Source organism: Pristiophorus japonicus, chromosome 12 (assembly GCF_044704955.1).
Source record: "Pristiophorus japonicus isolate sPriJap1 chromosome 12, sPriJap1.hap1, whole genome shotgun sequence".
NCBI classification, from domain to species: domain Eukaryota; kingdom Metazoa; phylum Chordata; class Chondrichthyes; family Pristiophoridae; genus Pristiophorus; species Pristiophorus japonicus.
In genome coordinates, this window is record NC_091988.1 from 93,124,988 (window position 1) to 93,138,981 (window position 13,994).

Below are 13,994 nucleotides of genomic sequence, written 5' to 3' on the forward strand. Positions count from 1 at the left end.
ATTCTCATTAACATCAATTTTACAAGGGCACCTTGATGCCACACTCGGTCAAATGCTGCCTTGATGTCAAGGGCAGTCACTCTCACCTCACCTCTGGAATTCAGCTCTCTTGTCCATGATTGTACAAAAGCTGTAATGAGGTCTGGAGCCGAGTGGTCCTGGCGGAACCCAAACTGGGCATCGGTGAGCAGGTTATTGGTGAGTAAATGCCGCTTGATAGCCCTGTCGACGACACCCTCTATCACTTTGCTGATGATGATAGGGCAGTAATTGGTCAGATTGGATTTGTCCTGCTTTTTGTGGATAGGATATACCTGGGCAGTTTTCCACATTGTCGGATAGATGCCAGTGTTGTAGCTGTACTGAAACAGCTTGCTGGATGCCCCTCCAAATTAAAGATGAAAACTCTCCTTTACTTTCACCTAATGCAGCATTGCCTCCAGGGTTTTGTTTGGAAAGACAGCTGCCTCTCCCATTCCCACAGCCCCGCTCACTGGGCCCCTGCATTCACCAATGCCATCTTTAATTATAAAATTATCATCCTTGTTTTCAAATCCCTCCATGGTCTCAGCCCTCCCTATTCAGGTGCTCCTTAAAATCTACCTCTTTGACCAATATCTCTTTTTGTGGCTTAGTGGTCAAGTTTTGTTTGATAATGCTCCTGTGAAGTGCCTTGGGACATTTTATTACATTAAGGGTGCTATATAAATACAAGCAAAAACAATTAGAAAATGCGGCACCTGCAAAGCACAGAAAGTGCAGATGTCTCTTTAAGGAGCTCTTGACTGTTGCTGAGCCCAATGACCCAACCCAAACGCACCCCCCCACTCCCCCCCCCCCAAATCCCCTGCCCTCCAACCACCAGCCTTCCACTTCCCCAGTGTATGGATCAGTCCATGCTGGGTGGGGGTGAGGGGAGCTAATTAATTATTAAAGTGAGGGGACCTCGGAACAGACTCAGAAGGTCCTCCCACGTGCCTACAATGCAAGATGCACTTATGCACTGTCAGGTGCACTGTTGCTGTGTGGCAAGTGTAAAATCTCCCACTTATACTCACACCGAAGCTGGTCATATCTGCGATCGACATTCATGTCACATGGCTCCCTTCAGCCTTTCTTCAGCCACAAACACCAAGAATATATGCAGCGTAATCCGGCATGGTAATAACAGAGCCATGCAGCCCAGGAAGGCCCCAAGTCCGATCCTTGCACTCTGCTGTGTTAGCTGGTCTCACCCAAGGTGGCATTTGAGGTGCTGCACTCGGCTTGGGTGCGCTTGGGTCAGCAAGCAGAAAAATCAACTGTCCTGGATCTCTATAAAAAGTGCCAGTCATTGCTCAGTCTTGTCTCTGAGTCAGAAGGTTGTGAGTTCAAGTCTCACCCCAGAGACTTAAGCGCATAATCTAGACTGACACTCCAATGCCGTACTGGAAGGCTGCACAGTCGGAGCTGCCGTATTTTGGATGAACATAGGAACAGGAGTAGGCCATTCAGCCACTTGAGCCTGTTCTGCCATTCAATGAGATTTGGCTGATCTGTGACCTAACTCCATAAACCCATCTTTGCCCCATATTCCTTAATACCTTTGGTTAACAAAAATCAACCAAGCTCAGATTTAAAATGATCAATTGACCCAGCATTAATTACCGTTTGTGGAAGAGAGTTCCAAACTTCTACCACCCTTTGTGTGTAGAAGTGTTTCCTAACTCCACTCCTGAAATGCCTGGCTCTAATTTTTAGAATATGCCCCCTAGTGCTAGACTCCCCAACCAGTGGAAATAGTTGCGCTCCATCTACTCTGTCATTTCCTCTTAATATCTTTCAAATTTTGACCAAATCACCTCATAGCTTTCTAAATTCCAGGGAATACAACCCTGGATGAGAAGTTAAACCAAGGCCCTATCTGTCCTTTCAGATGGATGTGAAAGATCCCACGGAATTATTCAAGAGAAGGGCAGGGGAATCCTCACCAGTGTTCTGGCCAATAATTAGCCCTCTCAAAAACAGATTATCTGGTCATTTATCACATTACTTGCTCTGCACAAATTGGCTGCCACATTTCCTACATTGCAACAGTGACTACATTTCAAAAGTACTTCATTGGCTGTAAAGCACTTTTCGATGTCCTGAAGATGTGAAAGGCGCTATATAAATGTAAGTTCTTTCTTTCCACTGCCGAAAGCGGGCGGGTGCTTATGTCTAATGAGGACAGGGTCATTCTAGGCTGCGAAGCCCCCCATGGTCACACAGCTCTCTGGGCTCAGGCATGGAAGGCAGCCTGAGTCAGTCAGCTGTAGAAATGTACATCAACCATGTGAGTCAGCACATTCAGGGTAGGTTCAGCACATTCAGGGTAGGTTGGGAGAAAAAGAAGGGAACTTGGGCGAATAGCAAATAATCGTTTTAAAAAATGAAAGCAACTTTACAAGAGGCGGTGGAAGTCAGACTGGGAAATTGGCACTCCAACTTCATGATGTTTTTCACTTTGAATTTATCTGGCATTTAGAATTTCTTGCTGAGAAAAACGTTCAAAACGCAGAATTTGAAATGAAATTACTATCTATCCAAAACCTACTGCTCACGTGTTTATTTTTTTTCCAAATCCCTTTTAATTCTGTATAGGATTACAATTGTATATTTGTTCCGTGAGTGACAGCTGCTGATTTATTCCAAGCACTCTGTTCCGCTGCTTAATCCAGCTTTTTTTGCATATATTGCAACACTTGCCCACTGAATTCAGTCAATTTCTTTAAACTCATTCCTTCAGACATTGAATACTTGGCTGCGGCTGAATCACTCAGATCCCTCGTCCAGTGCTAACGTCTTTCTCTCAAGTTTCTTGTGAGGTGTTTAAGATGATTAAAAGATTTGATAGGGTAGATAGAGAGAAACTATCTTCTCTGGTGGGGGAGACCAGAAAAAGGGGGAAGAACTTTAAAATTAGAGCCAAGCCATTCAGGGGTGATGTCAGGAAGCACCTCTTCATACAAAGAGTAATGGGAATCTGGAACCCTCTCCCCCCAAAAAGCCATTGAGGTTGCGGGTCTATAGAAAATTTCAGATTTTTGTTAGATAAGGGTATTAAGGGATATGGAACCAAGGTGAGTAAGTGGAGTTAAGATACAGCTCAGCCAGGATCTAATTGAATGATGGAACAGGCTCAAGGGGCTGAATCATCTACTCCCATTCCTATGTTTCCCTCTCCTTTCCTGAAGGTGTTGACCTGCTGGGTTATGGTTCCACAGACCATCAACAATTATTTTCCAATGGTCATCTCTCTATATGTGAGCCTAGCCTTGGGAGTAGTCACTTAATTGAAGTGGACCATGCTTCCCGCCAATGACCACACATGCACACTTTCCAGCAAGGGTCACGGGACAGCAATCACTATCGAGGACCCCCATTTGGTAATTTCTCCTGCCTAGCCCAGGTGTGCTGAAACTCTTTTTGGAGTTTATCTGAAAACATAAAACATTAATCCGTGCCACCCGACCTGGATGACACACCAGACATTTACAAGGCCCTTTTTTTCCTTTTTTGTGGTTTTTTTTTGTGTTTTTCTTTTTTTTGTTTTTTTTTGGGCACTAAAATCAAATTTGTTCCTCCAGCGCCCCCTATAAAAGGGGAGGGGGACACTAAAAGCACCGGCAATTAAAACAAATTAAACTTTAAAATGTAAAATCAAATTAAAATTTGGTTGCCGGGCGTGATGATGCACTCCAGTCCCTCCGGTGCCCACCTCTCGTGGAAGGCCGCGAGCGTACCGGTGGACACCGCGTGCTCCATCTCCAAGGACACCCTGGACCGGATGTAAGAGCGGAAGAGAGGCAGGCAGTCAGGTTGAACGACCCCCTCGACTGCCCGCTGCCTGGACCGGCTGATGGCACCCTTGGCCGTGCGCAGGAGCAGTCCTACGAGGAGGCCCTCGGACCTACCCGCTCCCCTCCACACAGGGTGCCCAAAGATCAGGAGAGTGGGACTGAAGTGCAGCCAGAATTTCAGGAGCAGCCCCTTTAAATAATGGAACAGGGGCTGCAACCTCGTGCACTCAATAAAAACATGGAACACGGACTCCTCCAGACCGCAGAAATTGCAGGCGGCCTGGGAGTCCGTGAACCGGCTTAAAAATTAACCGGCACTGCTCCATGCACCACCCTCCAGGCCAAGTACCCGATGAATAGTGGGAGGACTCCCGCATAGAGTGCCCTCCATCGGGGACCCCCGCCTCCTCCCCAGGTGTGCTGAGACCAAATGTCACTGCTCCAGCTGAATTCACTCTAACTTCGCAGAGACTGGGATTTAACCTCTTACTGTGTCAGACCTGCCAATGTTTGATGGGGTGGTGTTCAGTTATATTATGTAAGAACATAGAAATTACTAAATGAAAAAACCCAAGATTCATCTAGTTCGCCTTCTACCATCCTGGAACTCACATGGTCCAATGATAATGGATTTGTTGAGTAATCATAGCAATCAATGTTTTATATATAATTACATTTAGCAAAAAAAAAGTTGAAAGGACTCTCCTCTCAACTTTGTGACAATATATTGTGTTCAATTAGAAATGAAATATATCTTAAAAATCTATAATAAAAGCGGAAGAATGGGTGCAGACAAACAGGTTTGAGGCCAACATCGAATTCATTTCAGGGCAAGACCCGAGAAGCTTGGTGGAATCTGCTGAATCCAGACCAGAACGAATACACGGTTTGCTCACTCTCTTGGTTGGCTGTCAGATTCGCCCATGTACTGAGTTTGGGGACAGTCTGTTCCAGTTCCAGTGGGCCCACAGTGCGAAACTCGCCACAATTTGGAACAAGTTGGCAAGCTTACAGAAATGCCAGATACATTGTCAGCGCAACAGAGGTGACACTGTGTAGATGGATGGGGGGGGGGGGAGGTTAAGGCACTTGGTTGGAATCAAGTTGGAAAACTTATCATACATTTGTCTGAGAATATTTTATGGGACATCATAGTGAGAGCTTTATTGTGCACTTGCTCCCCTACTATGGGACTGTTTGATGGGACAGTGAGCAAAGAACCTTTAATTCCCCATTTAACTGTGTCACAGGTGAACTTATTTTCCTATGGTAGTAACAAAGCAAATCAAATGTTGGCTATCAGGTGACCTGACAGTGTACAAGGTAAAGCTTCCTCAGCACGATTGCCATTCTAATTCTGGATGTATAAACACTTTTATTAATCTGAAAGTACACAGATTAATAATGGGGGCAGGATAAGATCTATCCCGGGAAGTAATGAAGGGGCAAAACAGAACAGTCTTAAATTGACAGTGGAAGTCTGAAGGTTCATTGGGGTCCCTGGCACATCTGTGCAGGTGGGGGTGGGGGGGGGGTCTTTGCATGTGGAGGTCTGCAGCAAAGGGGGACTGGCTTCGGGCAGAGGCAGGTGTCTCTGTTTGTAAGGTCTCTTCTCAGGTTAGGGGGCAGGAGAGGGTCTTTCTGGGCTGGAGCAAGGGTCCGTCCCCGTGGTCATTGGGGTAAGGGAGGGAAGAGATGCTGCAGACCAGTGCCGTGCCTGGCAGTCGACAACGAGGCGAGGGGACAGCAGCAGCAGCAGCGAACAGCGAGCACGGAGGATGGTAAACGCGGAGCCCAGCCACCGGCGCTGACTCAACGGCAGCCCTGGACTGAGGCGAGCAGCACGCAGGGGAGTCGTTCCTGTACATTTATATACATATATACATATCTCGCCCATTCAGGAACCGAGCCGAGATGCCGGGCTGGAGGAAAAGCTTCACTTCGTGCTTGCAGAGACTGCACGATGAAGGTAGGCAAGTGATGGTTTGAAAAAAAACCTGTGAATTTGCAATGGTTATGGACGAGGCTGCAGAGCCGAGCTTTGTGCGGGCAACCCTCGCCGAGACAGGCTGTGCATCTTGCGGCGAGAATCGCGGGTTCGGAGACGGTGGATTTCCATTGCTCGCTGGGATCGGGATTGTTTTGTACCCATAGAGTGGGGATCGGTTCACTAGAAGTAAACAGTGGCGTTTGTTTCCGTCTGTTACCGCTTGTGCAATTTACCGGTCCATGTATACATAATATCAACATATTAAAATGTTTGCATTATGTGTGTTTACATTATATCAAGCAAGAGGTGGCAATGAAACTGGCTACAATGTGATTTTGGGACTGTGTTTATATTGCTACATAACATACACGTGTGCATCAGTTGAAGGAGCTGGTTTGCTTGGGCACAGAATAGTTGTTTTAAGAGTTTGCATTGGCCTGGTTTAAAACTAAGGATCTATTTAAAAAAAAACGAGAAGAGTGCTTTTCTGGCCGGATCTGTGCAGGGGCTGTGCCAGGAGTTAGTTTCAGTCTGATTGAAGTTATTCTGCGGACCAGGCGACTACAATTCAGCTGGTGTGTTGTGGGGCAAAAAGATCAATTGGATTGACCCGCTGTTCAATTCGGCTCCCTTTTGATTATTGGCTGCACAATTCATTCTTCTTTCAAAGCACGATGCAAAATTCCAATTAAGGCCGCAATCTGTGCGCATATGTCTGATGTTTAAGGCCAAGCACTGAGAGCGCATCACGCCACAGCAGTGCTCAGTGTACCCCCTGCTTCACCCTTTGATGTGTGTGTGCCATTTAAACTGGAAAACATATACAGCAATAACCATTTTCCATCAATCTGTGCTGATGAATGTCGAAATCCAGTGTTTTTCAGACTTTAAATGTGACTATGTGGAGGGCTGCAGAATGTTACACCTGAGGCTTAGAATCTACCCTGGATGGTCCCACCCAATCCCATCCCATCATTCCTACTGCCTCATTCTGCCCATCTGACTCCGACCATACACTGGCCCCTGGCTGAAAGGTTTTCCTACCTGTGACCAACCAGTGCTGCTCTTCACTGACCACTAGGTGTGCAAGAGCAACTCTGCGATGACTTTTGCTCTCTTTCCCCAATGGGGAAATGTCTGGGGTCCCCCACTGTCCTGTCTGAAATCAGTGGGACAAGGGGGACAAAATTGGGCAGTGAGGCCTACCACTGTCTCACTGAACCAACCTAAATTTGCCTCCTCCCTCCCGCGCTGGGATCACTGCTGGCTGCGCCTTCCCCACCCACTGCAGTCATGCTGTCGGTGAGCTGGGGGAGAGTTTGACCCAGGTTTCCTCCGACCCACCACATCTTGGGGCCACCAAGTGGACCATGGTGGTAGGCCCCGGGTTTGGCAGAAATGGGTTCAAAAGTTCCAGTTGGAGTGAGAAGTTTTAGCAGTGGCCCGTCTCCCTTTACTTCTCCCTCTTGGCTTATCTGCTAACAGTCATGGCCTTGACCAAGGCCTTCAGTGGATGGCTTCATCCCATCTTGGGGACCTATGGCACCATTTAAAGCTTCTTCTGTATCTTCTCGAGGGTCACTGGAAGTCGGTCTGCAATCTCTCAATGAACTTAGCAACACACTTAAGAACAAAGGCAGAGGAGTATGAATGTCGGTAACTTCTGAGTTACCTTAGAAAACGCACATTTTTAAGAAAGGCAGGATTCAGAGTTGTGGCCTGAGGAAAAATTAAACTCTGACCTCACCAAGTGTTCGCTTAACAGCAATTAGACGTTGCTTAGAGACACAACTTCACTCTTAACAGAATACACTCTTACAATGCATCCTTACAAAATAGTATACTACCTGACTTATTATGCTCAGAACATGGAAGGTCCACTTGTGTCAGCTTGGCTCAGTTCGTAGCACTCTCACTGCTGAGATAGAAGGTTATGGTTCAAGTCCCAATCCAGGACTTGAGCAAATAATCCCAGCTGACACTTCAGTGCAGTACTTGGGCTGTGCAAGAGGCAGTTTTGGATGTCTATGTCTTTTGGATGAAATGTTGACTGAGGCTCCACCTGCCTGTTCAGGTGAAACGTATAAGCTTATGAGGAGGCTTGACAAGATAGATGCAGAGAGGATGTTTCTGCAGAGAGGATGTTTCCACTGATAGGGGAGACTAGAACTAGGGGGCATAATCTTAGAATAAGGGGCCGCCCATTTAAAACTGAGATGAGGAGGAATTTCTTCTCTGAGGGTTGTAAATCTGTGGAATTCGCTGCCTCAGAGAGCTGTGGAAGCTGGGTCATTGAAATATTTAAGACAGAGATAGACAGTTTCTTAAATGATAAGGAGATAAAGGGTTATGGGGAACGGGCAAGGAAGTGGACCTGAGTCCATGATCAGATCAGCCATGATCGTATTAAATGGCGGAGCAGGCTTGAGGGGATGTATGTCCTATTCCTGTTCCTATTTCTTATGTTCTTATTAAATTAAAGGAGCACATGGCACTTTTCAAAGAAAAATGGGGAATGTTCCTTGAACATTTATCCCTCAATCAGAAATAGATTATCTGATAATTTATTAATTTGCTCTTTGCGTGCACAAATTGTCTGCTGCATTTGCCTACAAAACAACAGTCGCTGCACTTAGGAACATAGGAATTGCTGGACGAAAAGAGGACAAGATCCATCTACCTTGCATTTGACCATCCTGGTAGTTACATGAAACAATACTAGAGTTGTTGACTAATCATTGCAATCAGTCTCTATCAATTAATCTACAACAGATCCAGACATGAGGTGAGGAAAACTCCCGTGCTGGAGAGCTTTGGGAACCATGGGCTGGATTTTTGACTTTGATGTTTTCAGGGCGGTAATGACGGCAGGGTGGTACAGTTTGCACCTCAGTAATTAACATTGGGCAGCTGGGCCCTGAGTCATGGGGTGCAGCGCTAAGGATGGCGTTGTACATCTCTATTTGGCGCTAGCGTGGGAAACTCCCGAGCTAAGAAGCCGGACCGGGAGCGCTCCGAGAGATGCCTGGGAGTTGGTGGGGGGGGGGAACCTAAAAAAAAAAAAAAAGCCCCAAAAACATTCCCAAAAACATTGCCCACGCCACCACAACACAAATTGCAAAAAAAATTAAAAGAAAAAACAATCACACTACTTATCTTTCCGCTGTCGGTATCGTTGCACTACCTGATTTCCCAGGTGTTCACTGCGGGGCCACTTCGGGGGCGTATGGGTCGGGCAAGGGTTAAAACTCACGCCGGTGTCGCAACCAGGGGCATTGCACACCGGAGCAGCTCTTCTGGGCGGTGCTGCTCCACATTGCTGCAAAGGAGTATTATGCGATAAAAATTTGACACTGAACTGCATAAGTAGAAATTAGCGCAGGTGATCAAAAGCTTGGTCAAAGAGGTATGTTTTAAGGAGCGTCTTGAAGGAGGAAAGAGAGGGAGAGATACGGCAAGGTATGGCAGGGAGTTCCAGAGCCCGGGGCCTAGGCAACACAAGGCATGGCCACCAATGGTTGAGCGATTTTAATCAGGGATGCTCAGGAGGGCAGAATTGGAGGAGCACAGACATCTTCAAATGTCCAAGATATGTCAAAAGTCACCTGTTCCTCCCAAGCATGTCTCAAATACTCATATACTGTAACAAAAGGTTCTTTTCTGAAATAAATCTATCTAATTTACATTTGAATTTGCCTCCCTTCATGTGCAGGCCATGTCCTCTGGTTCGACTGTTCTGGACAATGTACAATAGCTTCTCAAAAATAATTGATTAACTGTGAAGTACTTTTTGGAGTTCTGAGGATATGAAAGGCACTATTATAAATACATGTTTTTTCTTTATCAGCCATAATCCAAACGTCACACACGCGAACACTTTACTGATGTCCTAGAGACAGCTCGGGCCGGGAAATAAATGCTGCCTTGCTGGTATTGTCCACATACCAAGAGCAAATCATTTTTATAAAAGAAGAAAAGCCAGTTATTGATGGGAGCTTGAAATTTACAACTAGTTACACTTCTCTTGTGAATTATCTTGTTCGTTCATAACCAGCGACATTAAATGTGCCCATTTAGACCAGTGGTCTTAAATAGATGTGTAGGGTTAACAGCTAAATATCACCAAACCTGTTGCAGACCCCAGGCTAATCATGAGCAGTGCCATAGGAGATTATAGAACTTGCATTTATATAATGCCTTGTGTTTCTACAACATCCCAAAGTACTTTGTGGCCAATGAATTACCTTTGAGATGAAGCCAATTGGTGCACAACAAGGTCCCATAAATGCCAAATGAATGAATGAATGACCAGAGCATCTGTTTTCAATGATGTTGGTGACCAGGAGAACTCCCTTCTGATTTGGTTTGTGCCATGGAATCTTTTATGTCCACCTGAACAGGTAAACAGAACCTCAGTTTAAAGATGTATCCATTCTTCGAACAGAGCTGAGAGAAGGACTTCACACAAGATCAACTCTCCACCAATTTCTCTTTTTTTAATTACAGTTGTTGGTAACCAGGTCACTTTCATTGCGCTTCTTGTACCAACAACTTGATAATTAAAAAATTTTAATAGAATTTTGTTTGTCAATTAATTTGCGTCACACAATGCAGTTCCTGCCTTGGCACCAAGAGTGTCTTTTCAATGTTGGTTTTACATAGAATTACATCGAATATACATCACAGAAACAGGCCATTTGGCCCAACTAGTCTGTGCTGGTGTTTATACTCCACATGAGTCTCCTCCCATTCCAGCCTTTCAGCATATCTTTTTATTCTCTTTTCTCTCATGTACTTGTCTAGTTTCCTTTTGAAAGCATCTAAACTATTTGCCTCAACTATTTCCTGTGGTAGCGAGCTCCACATTCTAAGTACTCTGAGTAAAGACATTTCTTCTTATTTTCTTGTTGGATTTTTTAGTAACTATCTTGTATTTATCCATTACGCTGATGATATCCAGGTCTACCTCACTACCACTTCTTTTGACCCCTCTACGGTCTCTAAATTTTCAGACTGCTGGTCCGACATCCAGTTCTGGATGAGCAGAAATTTTCTCCAATTGAATATTGGGAAGACCGAAGCCATTGTTTTCGGTCCCCGCCACAAACTCCGTTCCCTAGCCACTGACTCCATCCCTCTCCCCAACCTCTGTCTGAGGCTGAACCACACTGTTCGCAACCTTGGTGTCATATTTGACCCTAAAATGAGCTTTCGACCACGTATCCGCAGCATTATTAAGACTGCTTATTTCCACCTCTGTAACATCGCCCATCTCCGCCCTTGCCTCAGCTCATCCGCTGCTGAAGCCCTCATTCATGCCTTTGTTACCTCTAGACTTGACTATTCCAACGCACTCCTGGCTGGCCTCCCACACTCTACCCCACGTAAACTAGAGGTTATCCAAAACTCGGCTGCCCATATCCTAACTCGCACCAAGTCCCGCTCACCCATCACTCCGGTGCTCGCTGACCTACATTGGCTTCCGGTTAAGCAATGTCTCGATTTCAAAATTCTCATCCTTATTTTCAAATCCCTCCACGGCTTTGCCCCTCCCCCCATCTCTGTAATTTCCTCCAACCCCACAACCTCCCCGAGATGTCTGCGCCCCTCTAATTCTGCCCCCCTAAACATCTCTGATTATAATCGCTCAACCATTGGTGGCCATGCCTTCTGTTGGCTAGGCCCCAAGCTCTGGAACTCCCTGCCTAAACCTCTCCGCCTCTCTACCTCTCTTTCCTCCTTCAAGATGCTTAAAACATACCTCTGCCTCCTGCGCTAATTTCTACTTATGAGGCTCGGTGTCAAATTATTATCGCATAATACTCCTGTGAAGCGCCTTGGGATGTTTCACTACGTTGAAGGCGCTATATAAATACAAGTTGTTGTTATGGCCCCTAGGTTTGGATTCGCCCATAAGTGGAAACCTTCTCTCCACATCTACCCTGTCCAACCCATCCATAATTCTGAAGACCGCTTCAGGTCACCGCTACGTCTTCTCTCTGCTCTAAAGAAAAAAGCCCCAACCTGTTCAGTCTTTGCCATAGCTGTAGTCTCTCGGTCTGCGACCATCCTTGTAAATGTTTTTTGCACTTTCTCCGGTACTTCTATGTCCTTTATTTATAATATAGAAACCACAACTGTGCACTGTACTGCAAGTGTGCCCTGACGAGGGTCCTATACAAGTTTTACATAACTTCTCCTTTAGAAATCCAGAAATAAAACCCAGCATTTTTAATTGCTTTGCTGACCTGCAATTATGCTTTGAATGATTTGTACACCATTATCCCTGGACCTCTTCCTCCTCTCCTGGAGACTCAGACAGCAGCAGCAACAGCTCCTTCCTCCACAGGCTCACAGCTCCAAGTGGCTAAGCCACTCCCACAACAGCTCTACAATAAAGAACTTTAAATCAAGTACCCCCTTTTTGTAAGGGCACTAGAACCCACAAATGTCCTGTATCCCTAGATCCCTTTGCTCTTCTACCCCATTCACTTTCTTATTTTCTAAGGTACAGGTGATGTTTCCATTGGCCCTACTCAAGTATATTATCTTACATTTATCGATTTTAAAGTTAATTTGCCACTTAACTGCCCAGTCTGCAAGTTTTCTAATGTATTATGTTGCATTCTTCCTCAGTGTTAGCTATACAGCTATGTGCCCTACCCACCATAGCCTGACTGCCTCTCTGTGCCCCCAGTGCACACAGTTTGGATATAGTGATTAACATGCTAGGCTCAATCCCCTCGCCTGTCCAATAGAGGCGGAGGGAGGCCACTGAGTTGCCAGTGTAAGAATGGTGATAAATAGCTGGTTCCGATTTGAAGGCTAGTGAAAATGGGTGCGGAATTAAATTATTTATGCCCTCTCTACTTTGTGAACACCTGCAATGCCCATGGAACAACTAAACAAATCATTTTTTAATAAATCATCTTTTTTTACTATCATTTAGTATTCTGGAGATGCTTGCAGCAAAAGGGAGCTTCACAGAATTTGTATATTTATTCAGTCTCAGGATCATTTGATTTGTGTACTCAGTCAGTGTGACATAATAATCAATTTGCTGTGTTATCTACGTTGCTTAATTTAAGTTGTTCCCTGTGCATTATCTGATGGTTCCATTTTTTATGAGCATTAAATTACCACTCTGTGTTACTTGTGTTTTAATTTGAATTATTGGGCAATTCAAAATGTTCCAATGCAATAAATAAAAATGATTGACTCATCAGGAGTGGGACCGCATTGGCTCAGTCTCAGGATTGCAGGGTTAGTGAACGTGGCCAGTGACTTGTTGGCAGGATCTGTTCGTACAGTCAGTTCCAAAAACGTGCAGAGTGTCATAAAAATGGGCAACTTTTTGTTTTTGGCTTTACCTGTCACTTTAAATGCAACAGAAACTTGGCTATTCAGGATAGAAGCTGCCCCTTTTTTTTAAAAATTCGTAGCCAATCTTTCCAATTCTTTGTCAAATCACAAACGCCAGAGGTCACCTTGCACACATCAAGGATCACTCTGTGCCAATGCTCTTAGCCAAAAGGCCGAGAGCCACTGCACCGTTCCTGGAAGTACTGCAATACCAGGTTCGTGCCATGGAGGTGGATGGGTCAGGCCCCCCACACACCTCCGTGGAGGTGGATGGGTCAATCCACCCCACCCACCTCCTATTTCCTCAAGGCTTCAAACTGGCAGCTGGTGGAGTCTTGGCTACGAGAACAAGGCTGTTTGCCTTTAATCAGAAATCAATTACTTTGAAGGCACTTTGAACCAGGTGTAAATTGACTATGCCTATTGCACTTTGAACTGGGTCAAGCGCCCAAATCCAGATGATTTATCTTTACAGTCCTCGCCAGCACCCCATTTGGTGATCTGTAATTCAGTAAGCCCGTGCTTACTGCATAGACTATACTATTTATACTGAGCAACAAGATCGCATACATCTGAAGGAGATTTCGAGACCTGTTGACCTACTATACTTGGTTAATCCCTGTTTCTAGACCTCTCGTCCTGTATTGTCACTTTTAAAGGCTGAACTGCTTTTTTCTGTGAGTAACTCTATTTACAAATTCAGCTGATCATTAGATTACAAAATGTGTGGCTGATCCACCTTCTGAAGAGTGGGGTGCAGTGGAATTCTACATGCTATTGAGAAGCGATTTTAAAAGGTGGCGAGCCACTGAGGCATGGCT